The sequence below is a fragment of the Geospiza fortis genome, unplaced genomic scaffold (genome assembly GCF_000277835.1).
Source record: "Geospiza fortis unplaced genomic scaffold, GeoFor_1.0 scaffold23, whole genome shotgun sequence".
Classification (NCBI taxonomy): Eukaryota; Metazoa; Chordata; class Aves; order Passeriformes; family Thraupidae; genus Geospiza; species Geospiza fortis.
The window spans coordinates 65,764-81,703 of NW_005054303.1; positions in this window are offsets into that span (position 1 = coordinate 65,764).

A 15,940-nucleotide genomic window follows, 5' to 3' on the forward strand; every position below is an offset into this window, starting at 1 on the left:
TGAACTTCCCTATTTGAGGAAGACTTGAAATGGACTTAAACACATGATGAAAAAGAGTCCTCCCAAGAGGACTCCATTTTCCCTTTTCAAAAAAATGGAAATACATCTGTAAAGTAGCAGTGGCAGGGGATGATTAGGACTTGCTGAATCCAAAATCTGATTTGTGAGGCCAGATCTTCTCTGATAGCAAGACAAAGATGAAATATTAAAAACTTAGGTTTCTTAAATTGACTAAAAAGTCAGTTCTTAGCTTTCTACCCAGTTTGAGAAAGAAGTTGAAAGTTAATTTGGTTACCAAAGGATAGTTTATAAGACATCTGTTTTCAGAAATGGCTGAAGCATTTAATCAGCAAATCACTTTCTGATTCTTGAGCCTTCTGCTGTATCTAGACTTCTAAGAGGATGACCTTTTCATATATAATAGCAAAACCATCCATGAAGTTCTTGGGAATTAAATATTGGTGAATTTCTTTTTTTAAGACAAAGATTCATCTTTCATAATTATAGAGGGGGAAAACGGGGGGAAAAAAAGGCTGAAAGCTGAAGTCTCAGAACCCAGGAAGTAACATAAAAATACTGGTATTATTTGTTGAATTTTATGATTTTAGGCAAATTGTGAGCCTAATTAATGATTAGTTCCTCTCTCCCCCTTTGAAGTTAACTTTTTTTTTCCTTCATGTGTTATCAGAGTGGTGTGTCCGCCATCCTGATGGGCCCAGCCCTGGCTGGCAGTGGGTCCATGCTGGAGCTGGCTGTCATTGGCTCTGTTGGATTTGGGGGAGCTGCAGCACCTTCCCACAGAAGCCTCCCCTGTAGCTCTGCCTGCCACCCAAACCTGGCCATGCAAACCCAATAAAAATATGGCATGAGGAACTGAATGTTGATCATCTTGACCAGAAAATTATTGTGATTATTTTGGTGCCCTTTTTTGGTGCCCTTTTTTGGTGCCCTTTTTTGGTGCCAATTTTTCTGATATCATAATAGCTGGGAACAATATGGCTTAAGTTTTGGTTGGAGGTTAGCAATCCTGGCATCAGTGAAATTTAACATGAGTGCCATTACTCCAACTCCCTAATCAACCTCCAGTAAATTTTGATTTTGCTATTATAGGATGCATTAGGCAAGCTGACAAACTTAGATATCAGCTGGATTTCCTGACTATAAGAAGGTTGAGACAGGTAGGTGTCTGTCTTTTATTCACCTTGTCTAGCTTTTTAATCCACATCTAGCTGAAGTCAGTATGACATGGCTGACATTGAATTTAAATATAATTAATTCTTTATGTGATTTGTCATACAAGTAGGGCGGAGAGACAATGGTAATGTCTCCACTCAGAAGAAGGAATGCATTGTGAAATCCCCAATTTTATACACCAGAGAATTCACACAGGAAAAAGCAACCATGAATTTCCTGCAATTGGAGCCAGCTTTGCTCAGAATTTGTGCCTATTAGGCAGGATTTACATCCACCATAAGGCACAAATTCCTAGGAAGTTTCCTTAGTTTTCATATTCTAGAATTCCTCTTACTTTTGAGTAGTAAAGCAAAGATCACAGTAGTGTTCTCCTCTAACTAAGGAGTTGTTCCAGATAACGTTTGCAAAGTTGTGTTTGAGGAGCAAGTAATTGCTGGTGTAAATAGAGCATGATGTTCCACTGGCAAGAACCCCAGGGGAGATGAGAGCCTGGTCTGCAGGGGTGTCAGGACCATGCTGAAGGACCTTGCCAAGAAGAGATGGGAGAGTATGGAGAAGGAGAGGCAAGAAATTGAGGTAGTCACTTTAATGAAATAAGGAATAAATACCGAGACCCGAGGAAAGAAACAAAACACTCTGCCCAGTGACAGAGTTAATGAAATCCTTTCAATCCATGTTCTGCAGTTGAATTCCCTTGTACCAAATTTTCCAGTACAGCCTGATAACCAATATTTTTTCCAGCAGCTGGGAATTCACAGCATCTCTTTCCTGGGTGGATTCACTGTGTCTGAGTAAGGGCTGAGCTTCAGTTTCAGCACTCCTCTGTGGGAAAACTAACAAGGTTTAGAAGGGGATTGATAGGAACAGGTAGTCCACTGGTGTTGGTTTTCTTTGACCAGTTTATTTATATTGAGTCACTGGATGGCTTGGACATTTTTCTGCAGACCACAATTTATGTTATGCAGGCTTCCTCTACAATGGTGCCTAAGGTAGCTGTGAGAATGCATTCCTCGCTTTACCACTCATTTTGCCCACTAATACCAGATCACACACACAGAGACATAATCACACAAGAAAGAAATATGTAAAATTTTAAAAATGTATTTATATCCAGTCACACTGAGTTTCAAACTTGATGCAGTTACAGTAATCCTCAGACTCTCAAGGCTACAGATGTGGGTTGGTATAAGAAATAGAGAGTAGATGAGCTTTTATAATTTTTTTACCCAGATTTTAGACTTGTGCACGTGTTTCAAAGCAAATATAAGGTTTTAAATTTCCATTACTATGGTTAGATGTTAATCAGAAGTAAGAGGAGGAAGTAAAAAATAACTTCAGTGAACCTACATACTGCTTAAAATGCATTATCCTAGCATCACACAATCATAGAATTATTTGGGTTGGAAGGGACCTTAAAGATCATCTAGTTCCAATTCCCCTGCCATAGGCAAGAGTACCTTCCACCAGGCCAGGTTGCCTAGGGCCCCATCCCAATTGGTCTTGAACGCTTCAAGGGTGGGGCATCCCCAACTTCTCTGGGCAGCCTGTGCCAGGGCCTTATAGAGTAAAGAGTTTCCTCCTAATATCTAGTGTAAATCCCCTCCTTAGTTTAAAACCATCCCCACTTGTCCTATCTCTATCAGCCTGTGTAGAGTCCATCTCCAGCTTTCTACAGATCCCCTTCAAGTGATGGAAGGTGCTCTAAGGTCTCCCTGGAGCTTTCTCTTCTGCAGGCTGAGCAAGTCCTCTGATCATCTTTGTTGCCCTCCTCTAGACTCACTTCAACAAGTCCACACCCTTCTTATCTTGGGGACCCCAGGGCTGGATGCAGCACTCCAGGTGGGTTCTCACAAAAGCAGAGTAGAGGAGCAGAATCACCTTCCTTGGCCTGCTGGTCAGGCAGCTTTGGATGCAGTCCAGGTTATGGTTGACTGTCTCCACTGGAAATGCACATTGCTGGGTTGTGCCCGGCTTTTCAGCCCCAGGACCCCGAAAATATTTCCTGCAGGACTGCTCTCAATGAGTTTGTCTCCCAGTCTCTGCTCATGTTCGGGATTTCTCTGACCAGGTACATCTTGCACTTAGACTTAAGGAACATCCTGAGGTTCTGGTGACTCCAGGATTAGCTGAGAATTATCCAGGTCCTCCTGGATGGCATGTCATTCTCCTGTTGTGTCATCCACACTGCTCAGCTTCATGTCATCTGCAACCTTGTTAAGGGTGTGCCCAATCTCACTGTCTGTGATACTGATAAAGATATTAGAGCACCACTCCCAAGACAGAGCTCTAGGAGACACCACTCATCATCAGCTTCCACTTGGACACAGAGCCATTGACCACAACTCCATCTGCCTCCATCCCAGCAATTCCTTATCCACTGAATACTCCAGACATCAAATCCACATCTTTCCAATTAGGAGATAAGGATGTCATGTGGAAACCTTTCAAAGACCTTACAGAATTTGAGGTTGATGACATGGGTCAGTCTTCCCTTGCTGACTGTTGAAGTCATCCCATCATAAAAAGCCACCAGATTGGTCAGGTATGGCTTACCCTTAAATTAGCCAGTCTTACCTGCCAGAGTTGCAGCAAGGAAACCAATTATTTCAGAGAAAGTCTGGTCTTGCTCAGGTTGGGAATGTGGGGTCAGAAGCTTGTCATGGTTAGAGTTTGTATATTCACTTGGATTTTTTTCAGGTACTGTTCCCTGTACCATAAAGCCCCTTGTGGTGGGTCAGGGTGAAGGAAGGCAGGTAGGAGGCTTGAGATCCCTCCCTCCAGCCCCTCCATGCCCAGCAGCCTTCACAGGCAGATGCCACGCTTTGCACCAGCCCCAGGCCTGGGGCATCTACAAGTGCCAGAGCCTGGGAGCCCCTGGGAGAGGTCATGGCAGGGGCTGGCGAGCAGGACAGCTGTGGGGTGCTGCCAGCACATGGTGTGCACTGCTCCTGTCCCGGGTCACCCGCAGCCTGGCAGCATCTCACAGGGGTTCGGTGCGGTGCCGTGTAGGAAATGCTGCTTCCCACTCAGGGTTGCCATGGTGATGGGGAAACGGGCACCGTTTCAGGCTCTTGGCAGCAGCGTCTGAAGGGAGCGGCCAAGGCGTGGGTGAATGTCAGCCCTGCTCCACACACTCTCACTATAACCATTTATATGTATATATATATATGTGTGTGTGTGTATAAATACATATATACACACTTTTCTGCTAGAAAGCCCTTACAGAACCTGTTTGAGGAAGTAAGTTAATGATTTATATGAACCAGAAAATCAAAAAGGAAGTTTATGTCGGGGAAATCCTAATTTTGGAAAAAACCACCCACTCCAACATTCACCATTCAATACAATGCAGCATTTAGTTCTTTCCACTGCTGCCAGCTGTGCAAAAAGCATGAAAGAATCCCAATGCCCAGCAGCACAGTGGTGGTGGGAAGGCAGCCCCAGGCTGAAGGGGTCCCCATGGAGCTCCCAGCAGCTACTTGGCCATGTGCAGCAAAGGAGCCTCTGCAAACAAGAGGGGCTCTTTAGGTGAAATGTAGGACCCCTTGGCATGCCAGTGATCCCACAGCGCTTGTGCTTGGCCTTGCAATGCTCATAGGACCAGAGAGCTTTCAGATGTCAAAAGGAGACACATCTCACCACGGTGAGGTCGAAGCACTAACAGTGGCTTTCTCCAACACATTGGCTACAGGCAACTGCATATAAACTATTCATATTTGTGACTTATGCATACCTCCAACGTGCTTTTGAAGAATTAATATAGTGAGATCTTGTAGGGTTTTTTGTTTATTCTTTTCCTGAAAGATATCTGTATATCAGCAGTCACATATACAGGTGACCCTGCAATAGCAAAGCAAGTAAGGAGACCCAGGAGTAATAGCTGGTCTACAGTGAAGGGATATTTTCCCTTTTGTAATGTTGTGCTGTTCAGCTCTGCTGTAGACTGGATTGCTCCAAGGATTTCTCTGATCCAGAATGCAGTGAATTGTGAATTCTAAGATGGTTTATTTTGCCTTTGTTCAGATGATAAATTGGAGATGTAATAATTCTCCATTTATTTCAGCAAAAATCAAGAGCATCCTGTTGAACCTGCCAGAGTTTTACTGACAGAAAGCTCTCCAGGCTTTCTGGCCCCAAAATCAATACCAACTCTTGCAATTGCTATTTGACAACATTCACCTTTGATGTAGGCCATAATTTTTTGTCATTTAATATGTCTCAGTAGAGCAGTTCCAAGTAAACTGACATAGGATTATGGACTACTTGTAGGTTTGAAAGCCTGTAAAATCACATCATAATGTAGGAAAGAAAGTAGTTGGTGTTATGATAACAGTAATCAAGACCACAAAAGCGAGATAGATTTAAGCTTAATAAAAATGAACTTGTATACATTGTAAATTTTTTTCCTTGATGTTTTTCCGTCTTTACAAATGTAATTTTCTTACAACACCCCTGAGATACATTCTCAGTACTGTAGCTTTCTACCTAGTAGAAATCTGCAGCTGTTTCGGTTTCTACAAGAAGAAATCAGAAACACAAAAGAGAATTCCTCAGCTGGGATTTAGCCAAAATTTCAGCAAAGTCAGGTGGCAGAATAAGTGAAGAATGTAGCAAATTAAGGAAAAAAGGATACTAAAGAAAAAAAAATTACTTTGTATTATGCTTCTCAGATGTTGCTGACATCTCTGAACAGCAGGAGATACTGTGTTCACAGAATCCCCTTTAGAGCAAATTGAATTTGAGGCACTCAGACCCTCATGGTTTGGCACTTCTGTGGGAGTGTCTGAAATACCATGCAAATATGTCAGTTCATATTTAAATTACTACTAAAATTCATTTTGTGTGCCCTTGTGATCATTTGCACTAGTCATCAGTTATTTTTTTCCATCTGAGGAGCATTTGTCACTCCACTCTCTGCCTGTTTCTGTGTAGGATCAGGTGAAGATTTGGCCTCTGTAGAAGAATTGCCAAGAGATAGGACAATGTGTGTCCTCTTTCATTCTCTGCCCCATTTTCCCAAGGGGCAATAGTGCTGCCTCTGAAGTGATGTTTTCTGGTGAGCTTGAGCAGTGAACCTCAGCATGCACAGCCCTGCCTTTTTAGCAGTGCATCACCCCAAATGCCTGACTTGTTTGCCAGGAATTTCTGTGATTCCAGGTTCCCTGTGCCATACATCCCCCTTACTAGGGCAGGATGCCATGGATGTGTGTGCAGAGCGAGCCCTTACTCGCTTGGACAGCACAGGGAAAAAGACCTCAGGGCTTCTTGCTGGAGAGGCAGAGAGGGGAACAGAGAAAGAGCTGAGGTCTGGGCAGGGATGAGTGGGGATCTGAGGGATTTGCAGGGTTGGAAATTGATACCTGCTAACTTACTTGACTAAAAGAGAGTTAAGGGCACAAGGGGTCTAGGCAAAGCATTCAAAGACAAATCCTGCCCGAAATGTAGTCACATAGAACTGGCATAACTGTAGTGATTTTGGAGGCAGTCATTACTTGGGTCTGAATCATGACTTTTAAATGTTTTAACCACTGACTATTACTTACCTGGGGCATAATATGCTTCTCTATCATTGTGCTGAGTCCCCATTGCAGATCTTGGCCAAATTTAGCATTATACTTTGTTCCTTTTTATTTTGAGTTTGCTCTCACCTTATGTACAGAAAGATCTAAATTTACTAGAGCTTTATCACCTGCTTCAGAAAGAAACACCACATTTTTCTCACTGAATCTGCAGTGAACTCCAAACAGCCAGGGCAAGCTGAGTACACTTGAGACTCATGAAGTCAGAATGTCAGCGCATCTAATAATTAAAAAATACAGTTCTGTTAGTTACTGTTCCCTGCAGAGTTTTAACTATGGTTTAATGCTGAGGAGCACATAAACTAAACTCCTGCATAGATTCACTTTGCCTCTTTCTTTTCTAGGTTGTTAATTTTGCTTTGATACAGTTTTTTTTAAATTATAAAATATGTACCAAAGGGAGGGTGAGAATGTTTTAATCATTCAGATTTCATTAAGAATCTTTAAGGTGAAACCAAATTTCCTTGCTTGAAGATTTGTTCATTGCCACTCAGACTGCTTGTAGCACTAAGCAGGCAGCTTACTCTGTCCCAAAGCCTTGTCTCAGGAAATTGTCCTGGACCTGCAAAGGTAATACAAGGCATACAGGGCAAGAGGAGCCTGGATAATATAAAATGCTTCAGGCTGTCCCCAGTTTCTATCTAGATGGACAATGATCAAATCTGGTTTTTTGGCTCTTTTAATGTCTGGAGTATTGTCAGCTTGAACAAAGCACAGTAACAAATGAGAGCAAGGAGGAGGAAGTGAGCAGTCCAGTTTTGTGGTTTAGGCATAACAAAACCAGATTCAAGCAAGCAGGCAAACAATATAGAGAGCTAACTTTGTTAAGGTAACTATAAAACCGATGCAAACCTGTGGAACTTATGATTTAAAAGCATTCAAAGTAAATTGGATGTTTAAATCTAGTGATTGAGATCTAGGGTATTTAAAGGACAATACATGACACTTCTGTGTGAAGAAATATGTATATTCCATTTTAATAATCTGATATCTTGTGGTTTGACAGGCAAAAATGTTTTGGTAATTTTATATTCATGATATCCCATTAAACTAATCCATGACTTCATTCACTATTTTTCTTGTTGCTATTCAAACTGGTCTATGTTCTTTCTGCAGCTGGAAAACTTCCCTCCCACAAGCACATAACTCAGTCACTCACCTAACTCAGTATCCAAACAGTCTAGTTTATCAGGGTGAGCCAGCTCTGGAGCATCCGTGACCATTTATCCACTATTGAACTGTCACCCTGAAAGTTTACTAATATTTTGTGCTGCACTGTTTTCAACAGCCGTGAAGAGACTCCCATGACAGGCAGTCATTTTTGTCTTCTCACATGTAATTAGTTTTCCATGCCATTAAACACAAACATAAAATGTTTGCTTTTTAAAAATGTTCAAGTTGGTGTTCTGTTTGAGCCACAAGTGGAAGTAAAACCACTGGATACCTTGAAAGCATATATTTCTAATCAGTGCACTGTTCCAAAAGAACTGTCACATTGCTGTGTACTGAACAGCATATCAGAAAGGCAACACCTTGAACAAGGCACAGATCTCATCCTGCTTCATTACAGGATGAGACCCTGGTGAGGCATCCCTTGGTTAAAAGACAGCATGGCAGCCTCCTTGGATCACACATTTGCTCTCTACAAATGCACTCTCTGGTCTTATGAAAAGTCAGTCAAGGACTTTTCTCCTGGAGTTTTTACCATGTTTTCAGTGTGTTTAACTTTGCAGAGCAACATGAAGCTTTAGACTTTACTTCCGAACCTGAAGAATCAAACCTAAGCTGCCAGTAGTGTAAAAGAGAGAGGCTAATTAAAACAGATTCCTCACTGAAGGAAGGGTTCCCTACTCAGTTTTAGAAGACAAAGCTCATCTGAGCTGGCAATATTATGGCTTGCCCCTGATCACAGCCATGCAGTTTAGCTTTCCTCTCACTCACACAATATCCCTAGGACAGACAAAGCAGATAGGGGTAAAACAGTTATAAATGCTTCCACTCTGACAGCAGCAACCTCTGCTAGAGAAAGATTTGGTATCTGCAACTCCCATTGTTAGTGGCACTATTAAGTATAAACTCTTTTCCACAGTAAGAAGGAAGGAAGGAAGGAAGGAAGGAAGGAAGGGAGTGTGGATTCTGCTGTTGCAAGTGTAGGACTTTCTGTTGCAACAGGAGATTATTCGTATTTGAGCAGCTTCTTCAAATTCAGTAGGCTTCTGACAGCCTCCTTGTCAAAAGAAATGCTGAACCTTTTCTGGATATTAATTATTCACCACTGCAGAATGATTTAAAACACATGTGAATTCTCTTAGCAAGCAATCCCTAGTAAATATATAGGCTGTGAAATCCTGAGTTGGTTGTGTTGATGGCAATATCTGTAGAGATTTCAAGGGGCTAGAACCTGATCTGAACTACTCAGTTTAGTCAAGATAGCTTGGGCATCAGCATCTCCAATAAATTAATTATCATATTTGTACAGGACTTTTTCACATGTCTTAATTCCTCTTTTGAAGTACTCATAAGGCTCCTATCACTACTGCAAGCAAATGTGATGTAGATCTTACATAAAATTCACTTAGTGGAGCTATCCTTGATTTACAATGGCATCAGTTAAATCAGAACTGAATCTTTCAAATGTGGCTCTGCAGAGTGCTTTGAGCATTATTCAGAGAGTTGTAAAAGAACCACAAACAAAGGTGTTTCTCACAGGAAGCTGAACAGATGTACTGAACTGTGCAATGTAAACACAAACACCTTACAACTGGGGCATGTTCCCTCAGCCTCACTCCAGGCCTGGGTACAGAACAAGGTGAGATAAGTAGCATGAATGGAAGGGCTTATTTATTCTTCTGACTTGTTGCAACAGAGAGAATTACTAGAGAGTGTGTTGAGTGACAGTTCTCTTCTTACAAGGATTGTCTTGAGAACATTTTAACACTGATAAAATGGTGACTAACATTTCAGAGCTGTAATAACACTGCAGAAAGGCCACTCCTTGGGAATCAGTCCAGCAGAGTGAGAATAAGCTACAGAACACAGGAGGGAAAAGGGATGAGAACTAGTGAGAAATACTAACTGTTGATATATGAGGAGTAGTCCCCTGTGCCATGTCCAAACCCAAGGTTCCTCCACAGGCCAGTCAGGATGTGCCAGGGCTGGGTGTCCCTCTTAGTCCTTTACATTGCACTATGGTGCCCTGGCATTCTGTGCAAGACCAAAGGTGAATTGATCTTGGTAAGAAGATATGAAATAGGTAGGGGCTGCACAAAATGAGTCCAAATCTCCTCCTGCTGCACCCTCCCCTCTCCAAGCCCTCAGCCCTCAGAGAGGCAGCATGCTTCTAACTCACCAGCTAACCTGTTCATGGCCACCTGAGCTGCCAGTTCCTTTGCTCAGCACCCCTGCTGCCACTTCTGCAGGGAAGGAGTAGAAATCTCTCCTGCAGTGTGTGAGAGCTTTTAACCTCCAGTTCGCACAATTACAAATGAAAATCCAAGGGTAAAGGCAGAGGGGGATGTGAGAACAGGGCTGGAAGAAAGAAGGACAACGTTTAAATCCTGTGTGAAGCAGCCATGCTGTGAGCTTGCCGTAGGTGACCCTAGTGTATGGAGCTTGTAGGGCCTTATACTGTAGGACTCTGCTGCCTTTGGGATGTGATAGTTAAAATGGTGAGTGCACACACACATGCACAGGGGGCTGACTGCTTGTACCTGCTAAGGTTCTCACTTTGCACATTCACAGCTACAAAATCAATAGGTCTCGCGTCCCAGACGATTTGAGAGTGGTTCTATTTTGTTTCCTGACTACCCTCCTTATCAGTTTTAATTGGAAGAAAGCTTTTTCCTTTATTTTAATTGCCTAGCCTAAACAGTAATTTTCTGTGTGTTTTGCTGTCCACAGACATGTTCCAGAACAAATGGAGTCCAAACCTTAAATATATCTAATCACTGTGTAATTCACCTATCTGTGGGTAGGGAGATTACCTTCAACCTACTTTAGCCTTTTAGCAGGAAAGTGGAAATTAAACATCTATCCAACAGTCTAGTTCTCAAGGGTTTTAAATTTTTTTCTCTTTAATGTTTTCTTACTTCATGCATTGACATTATTTATAAGAATGACAGGAAAATTTCTAGGCCATTGAATTTTGAACTTCTGATTTTAAAAAGCCCAAACAACCCTGAATACAGCATAATAGTAGCTTAAAACCTGCTAGCTAAATGCATATTGTGTCTCCCCCAGAGAGGGGGACTTTAACAGCCTAGTTAAGTAGTTGGAACAGATGCTGCATTTGGGAGGCCTGAAGCTGTGGACGGGCTCTGCCACTCATTTCTGCTATGAAAACATCAGTCAGTCCACAAGTACAGACACACTAGCATAGTTCAGCTGACAAGCTGTCAGTTCACTACTTTCAGACAATGCCCTCACTTTTTGCTTTTTAAGCTTCCAGTTGGCCTTGACTGCACAGTTATATACAAAAGTCATATGTATATATTAGTACTTACATGTTTCTCATAAAATCACTGGAAATGCATTATCTCTATTCTGCATCATTTGCTTGAGGGTTTCTGGCACATAGAAGTTTTTTTTGTCTTTCTCCAGTAAACTCAAATGAGTTCTTTTATCCTAAAATATCTGCTGGTGTGGTTAACAGCTAAGAAACAAGAGCAGGCAAGCCTTGCAACCTTCAGGTAGCAAATGACAGAAGGGGGCTGTGTACCTGCAGTACAGGGCAGCAAGACGCCTGTGAGTTTCCCCTGTTCACCTCTAGGGCATGTGTCAGCTCCTCCCTGCAGTGAACAATCTCTGGGCTTGAGCAGTGACCAGAGCACTGCAGCAAGGTCAGACCTTGACACTGTTGGCAAACCTGCCTTGTGGTGCTCCCAGATTCATCAGGGGGTGTGGCACAGCCTCTTGGGTCACTTCACAGGGTGGCTTCTGCTGCATGAGACAGCTCACTTCCCCTTGTTAGGATTCTGCAGCTACCAAGCACCAGTGGATCTCCCTCTTGGCTGCTGTTGTGTCTTTTGGGAGCTTGGCAAAATGGATTATCAAAAATACATTCCTGGCCAAGTTTCAAACAACAAACAACTTTATGGTAGTAGTGATGGGTGCTTCTTAGCAAATAAACACTTGACAATATTACAACATAATTTGACAAGTTACTACATGTGGACAAATGCAGTACATGCTATCCTTACCTGTAACTGAAGTATGAGGCCAAAAGGAAGAATTTAGAAAATATCTGATAGCAAACAGAATCTGACTTAGTCCAAAGGTAGAGTACCAGAATAAAAAAACCTCAGAGGATGTAGAAAAGGAACTGCTCAGAAAGGTTTTGGAGCTTCTTATTTCCACAAGTTGAGCAGATAAATTGATGTAGGTAGCAGCAAGCTGGAAAAATACATGTTTGGGGGAGGGAATTTTTCCAATTCATAATGGTCTACTAACCTGGAAGTGAAAATTATAAATCCTTGAGAACAAGCCCTGTATAAAGCTGTTCCAGGTGACTGTTGGCAGAATTGTTACCCAGGACTCCAGTCTGGAAGAAGTTATGCATTATAGCACATTGGAGTAATCTGATTACAACCTGAAAATAACCACATAGATGGATGAGGCCATTCATAAGGATGAACCTGTTCATGTTCAGATCAGGATACTGTAGCAATACAGTGTTGAGAGACATGGCAGCTCTGACCCATGCTTCATAAAAAGTTGTTGATAATAGCACTGGATGAGATGAAACCAATTACTGAAGTGATGAGTCAGGTGGAGTTTAGGGGGGTTATGACTAGGTCATAACATGATTATGATAATGAAATACCAGGTGTGTTTTCAGTAGCATCTTTCATTACAAGAATAACATCTCTTTAAAGGTATTACTCTGAATAGGAAATTACAGTGACTGCCTCTGGAAGGAGAAGTGGTTTGGTGTGCCAAGTTCAGAGCACTGAGGCATTATTCATAAGCTGAAAACTATGTGCAGGTACCTAAGAATTTATGTGCACTACCCTACAACATACCTGTGAAGTGTGCTCTTGGATTGAGCTGTTATTTACAAGACTGATTCCCTTGCCTTTGCCCTTAAAAGGGCAAAATACCTTTTTGCCATAGGAATGTATCTTTAACATGCAGCAACTGGGGTTGAGTGAGGATGATAAAATATACAGCTAAAATAAATAGCTGAGACAGAATAATCAGTAGTCGATAGTAAAACTTCCATGCTAGGAACAGTATCACCTGTTTCAAAATACCAAAGGAGCCATAACAGGATATCCCATTTTTGATTCTCAGAAAAACCCCAGCTGATACACAAAATAGACCTGCCATGTATGGTAGATATTATTTCCAAGTATACCACTCAGTCTGGTTAGATTTTTATCCAGTTGATTCTTTCTGCAAAAATCATTCCTAAGAAATGTCATCTGATGAGTTTAGGTCACCTCTTTGTTAGCATGTGCTGAGTCTGTTTCTCCAGGTTATACTCATAGTCAACCAGTGATGACTGTCTGGGCAGCTGAAGTTGAAAGTGTTTGTTAGTAATGGTCAATCAGACAATAGCAATTCTGTGCCTACACAGAATGAATATGTGAGAACTGCCATTCCAGTGTACGTGCTTGGCTGTTTGAAAGAACAAATACTTATTCTACTCACTGGAATTTCACAACTCCCTGAAATAAATCTGCCAGTAAGCTGTGCTTTGTGTTAGTAGCAGTCATGGAGTGGAATGGAAATGGAAAGTGCTTTGTGTGTGTCCAGCAAGCCCATGGTGGAAGTTGCACAGAAGTGATTAGCTCGTCCTTGATTTTTTATGTGTGACTTGTCAGCTCTTCTGTGAATGAGAGAACCTTGTTGACATGTTTTGAAGGAAGAGAGGAAGCTGAAAATTATCAAAACAGATTATATTTTCAGTCCTTCTAAGCTACCATCTTATTTTTGACAAACACATGTATCAGGCAGTTTGTATAGAGGTGAAGAGGGCAGAAAGGCACTGTAAGAAAACAGGAGTCTAATTCAAATCTAAGGATTTGCAGTAGTAAGTTATTTAATAAAAAAAACCCCACAGTGGTCCTAGCTTTACATTTTGGACACAGCTTAGTATTTTGTTTATACTTAATATAAAATACAAATACATATTTTTAAATGTGTGTGTGTATAACATCAACTTTAATATGGATTTTACATTTCAAATTCTGAGCGGTGTCCCCAGGATGCTTGTGGAATGCTGCACCTTGGACTTTATTGGCAGGCCTTAGAGGCCTTGGAAGGTAGAGGGAAAAATGACTGACAGCAGTGGGAAGAGTTTTATCCATTCCTGTCTAAGCTAAACAGGGAGACCTTCACTGAGCCTTGGTCTTTAAAAAGCTAATCATAAAGTCCTTCCAACTGCAAATCACAAATGAAAATTGACACTAATGCTGCATATTCAGAAAGCTGGCATTTGTGAGAGACTTCTGTTGCTGTTTTCAAATGAAAGAGGTCACTCCTTTACTCATTTGTTTGGTGTTTGTCATAATAACTGTAATTATGAGGCACTACTGTGATAATTTAATGTAATTTAGCACATAATTAGTGAACAAAAATGCTACACAATAATTCTTTCATAGAGCCATACTGCTAATAAATAGTGGCATTCAGTGACATCTTTCCTGTCATTTTTCCTCCTCAGGCTTATGTAGCCTACAGTATTTTGACTTGTCTTATGGGTTTTTTTTTTTTTTTCTTTTTTTTTTTTTTTATAAGAGTATAACTATCATAGCAGAATTACTGATACGAGAGCTGGAAAAATTGCTCTGCCCTTTGGCAAAGAACACTAACTTATCCATTATCCAGTAAGTACAGCTTTAAAAAGAGTGTCCTCTGAAAGCTTCATTGTCCTTTCCATGCTCCGATGATGCTCAATAATGTCATCACTGCTGATTCCAGGGAAAAATACTTCCATCAGTGGGAGGGGGAACAGTGATTTCAATAGGCTTTTCTGGTGCAAACTCTTTTCAGTTGATCTCGAATACAGGAGACAGTCTCTGATGTTTTCTCTTCATGTAGAAGAGGAAAGGCTGGAACTGTGGTGTGCTGCGACCACTCTGCACACACACTGGAGAAAACTCAGATGATGCAGTGCCACATGTCACAATTACAAACCTGAAATAAAAGAATTAGAAAGCTCCCTTTTGAAACCCTCTTAAATATTAGTGTGACTATGGAAGCACTATTTTCTATCCCTCTTAGATCCAGTATCTGAAGCTATGAGTTTTCCAGTCCAACAGTTTATCTTAATCCAGATTTTAAAATACAAGGACTTCCTTAAACTCATGTTTAACCTTAAGGAAGGCTTATGGGAATCTTACCAGCATGCATAGATATATACCTGATGCAAGGGAATGAAGAATCTTTTCAGTAGTGCCCACTGACTGTTCAAGAGGCAGTGGGCACAAAAGGAAATGCATAAGATGTTCAAAACACAAGAAAACAAGTTTTTTACTGTCAGAGTGGTCAAGCACTGGCACAGGCTGCTCAGAGAGGTTGTGGGTCGTTCATCTGGGGAGAGACTCAGAACTAATGCATGGAGTCCTGAGCACCCTACAGTAGCTGTTCTTGAGCAGAGTGGTTGGACTGATGGGCACCTGCAGCTAAAGAAATTTTGAGGGGAAAGGAAAAAGATATCTCAGGTCTGGGGTGCCTGTAGCCAGATGTTGACTGCATTAATAAAGAATGAGGACAGCACCATATTTGCACTGAGATCTTATTAGCATGCCTGAGGGCTGGAAGGGTGTGAGCAGTCCCCCCTCTCCAGAAATCTTTTTTCATCAGCTGTATTCAAAACCTTTCATTCTAAATCTGAACCCTTATGGTCCTGCCCTTTCTATATCAGCCTATTATATGGGGATGTGGTTAATCCCCAAGCCCTTGACCTTTAGTGATTTGTACTGCTGTCAAGACACATTACACAGCTTTCCAAACTGCTCTGCACTACAGAAGAAAATGTCCACAGTAGGGTTCTTTTGTTTAAACCACCAGGCAACAGGCATCAGCTTTATCATGCAAACATTTTTTTTATTTTTCTTCAAGGGAAACAAGCCCCCCCTGCCATCCCTTCCCCAGAAGAGGTTCAGTATGAAAAACAGAGCTGAGAAGCTCGAGTAGGTGCAAGAGAGCTGTTTGTAATTTCA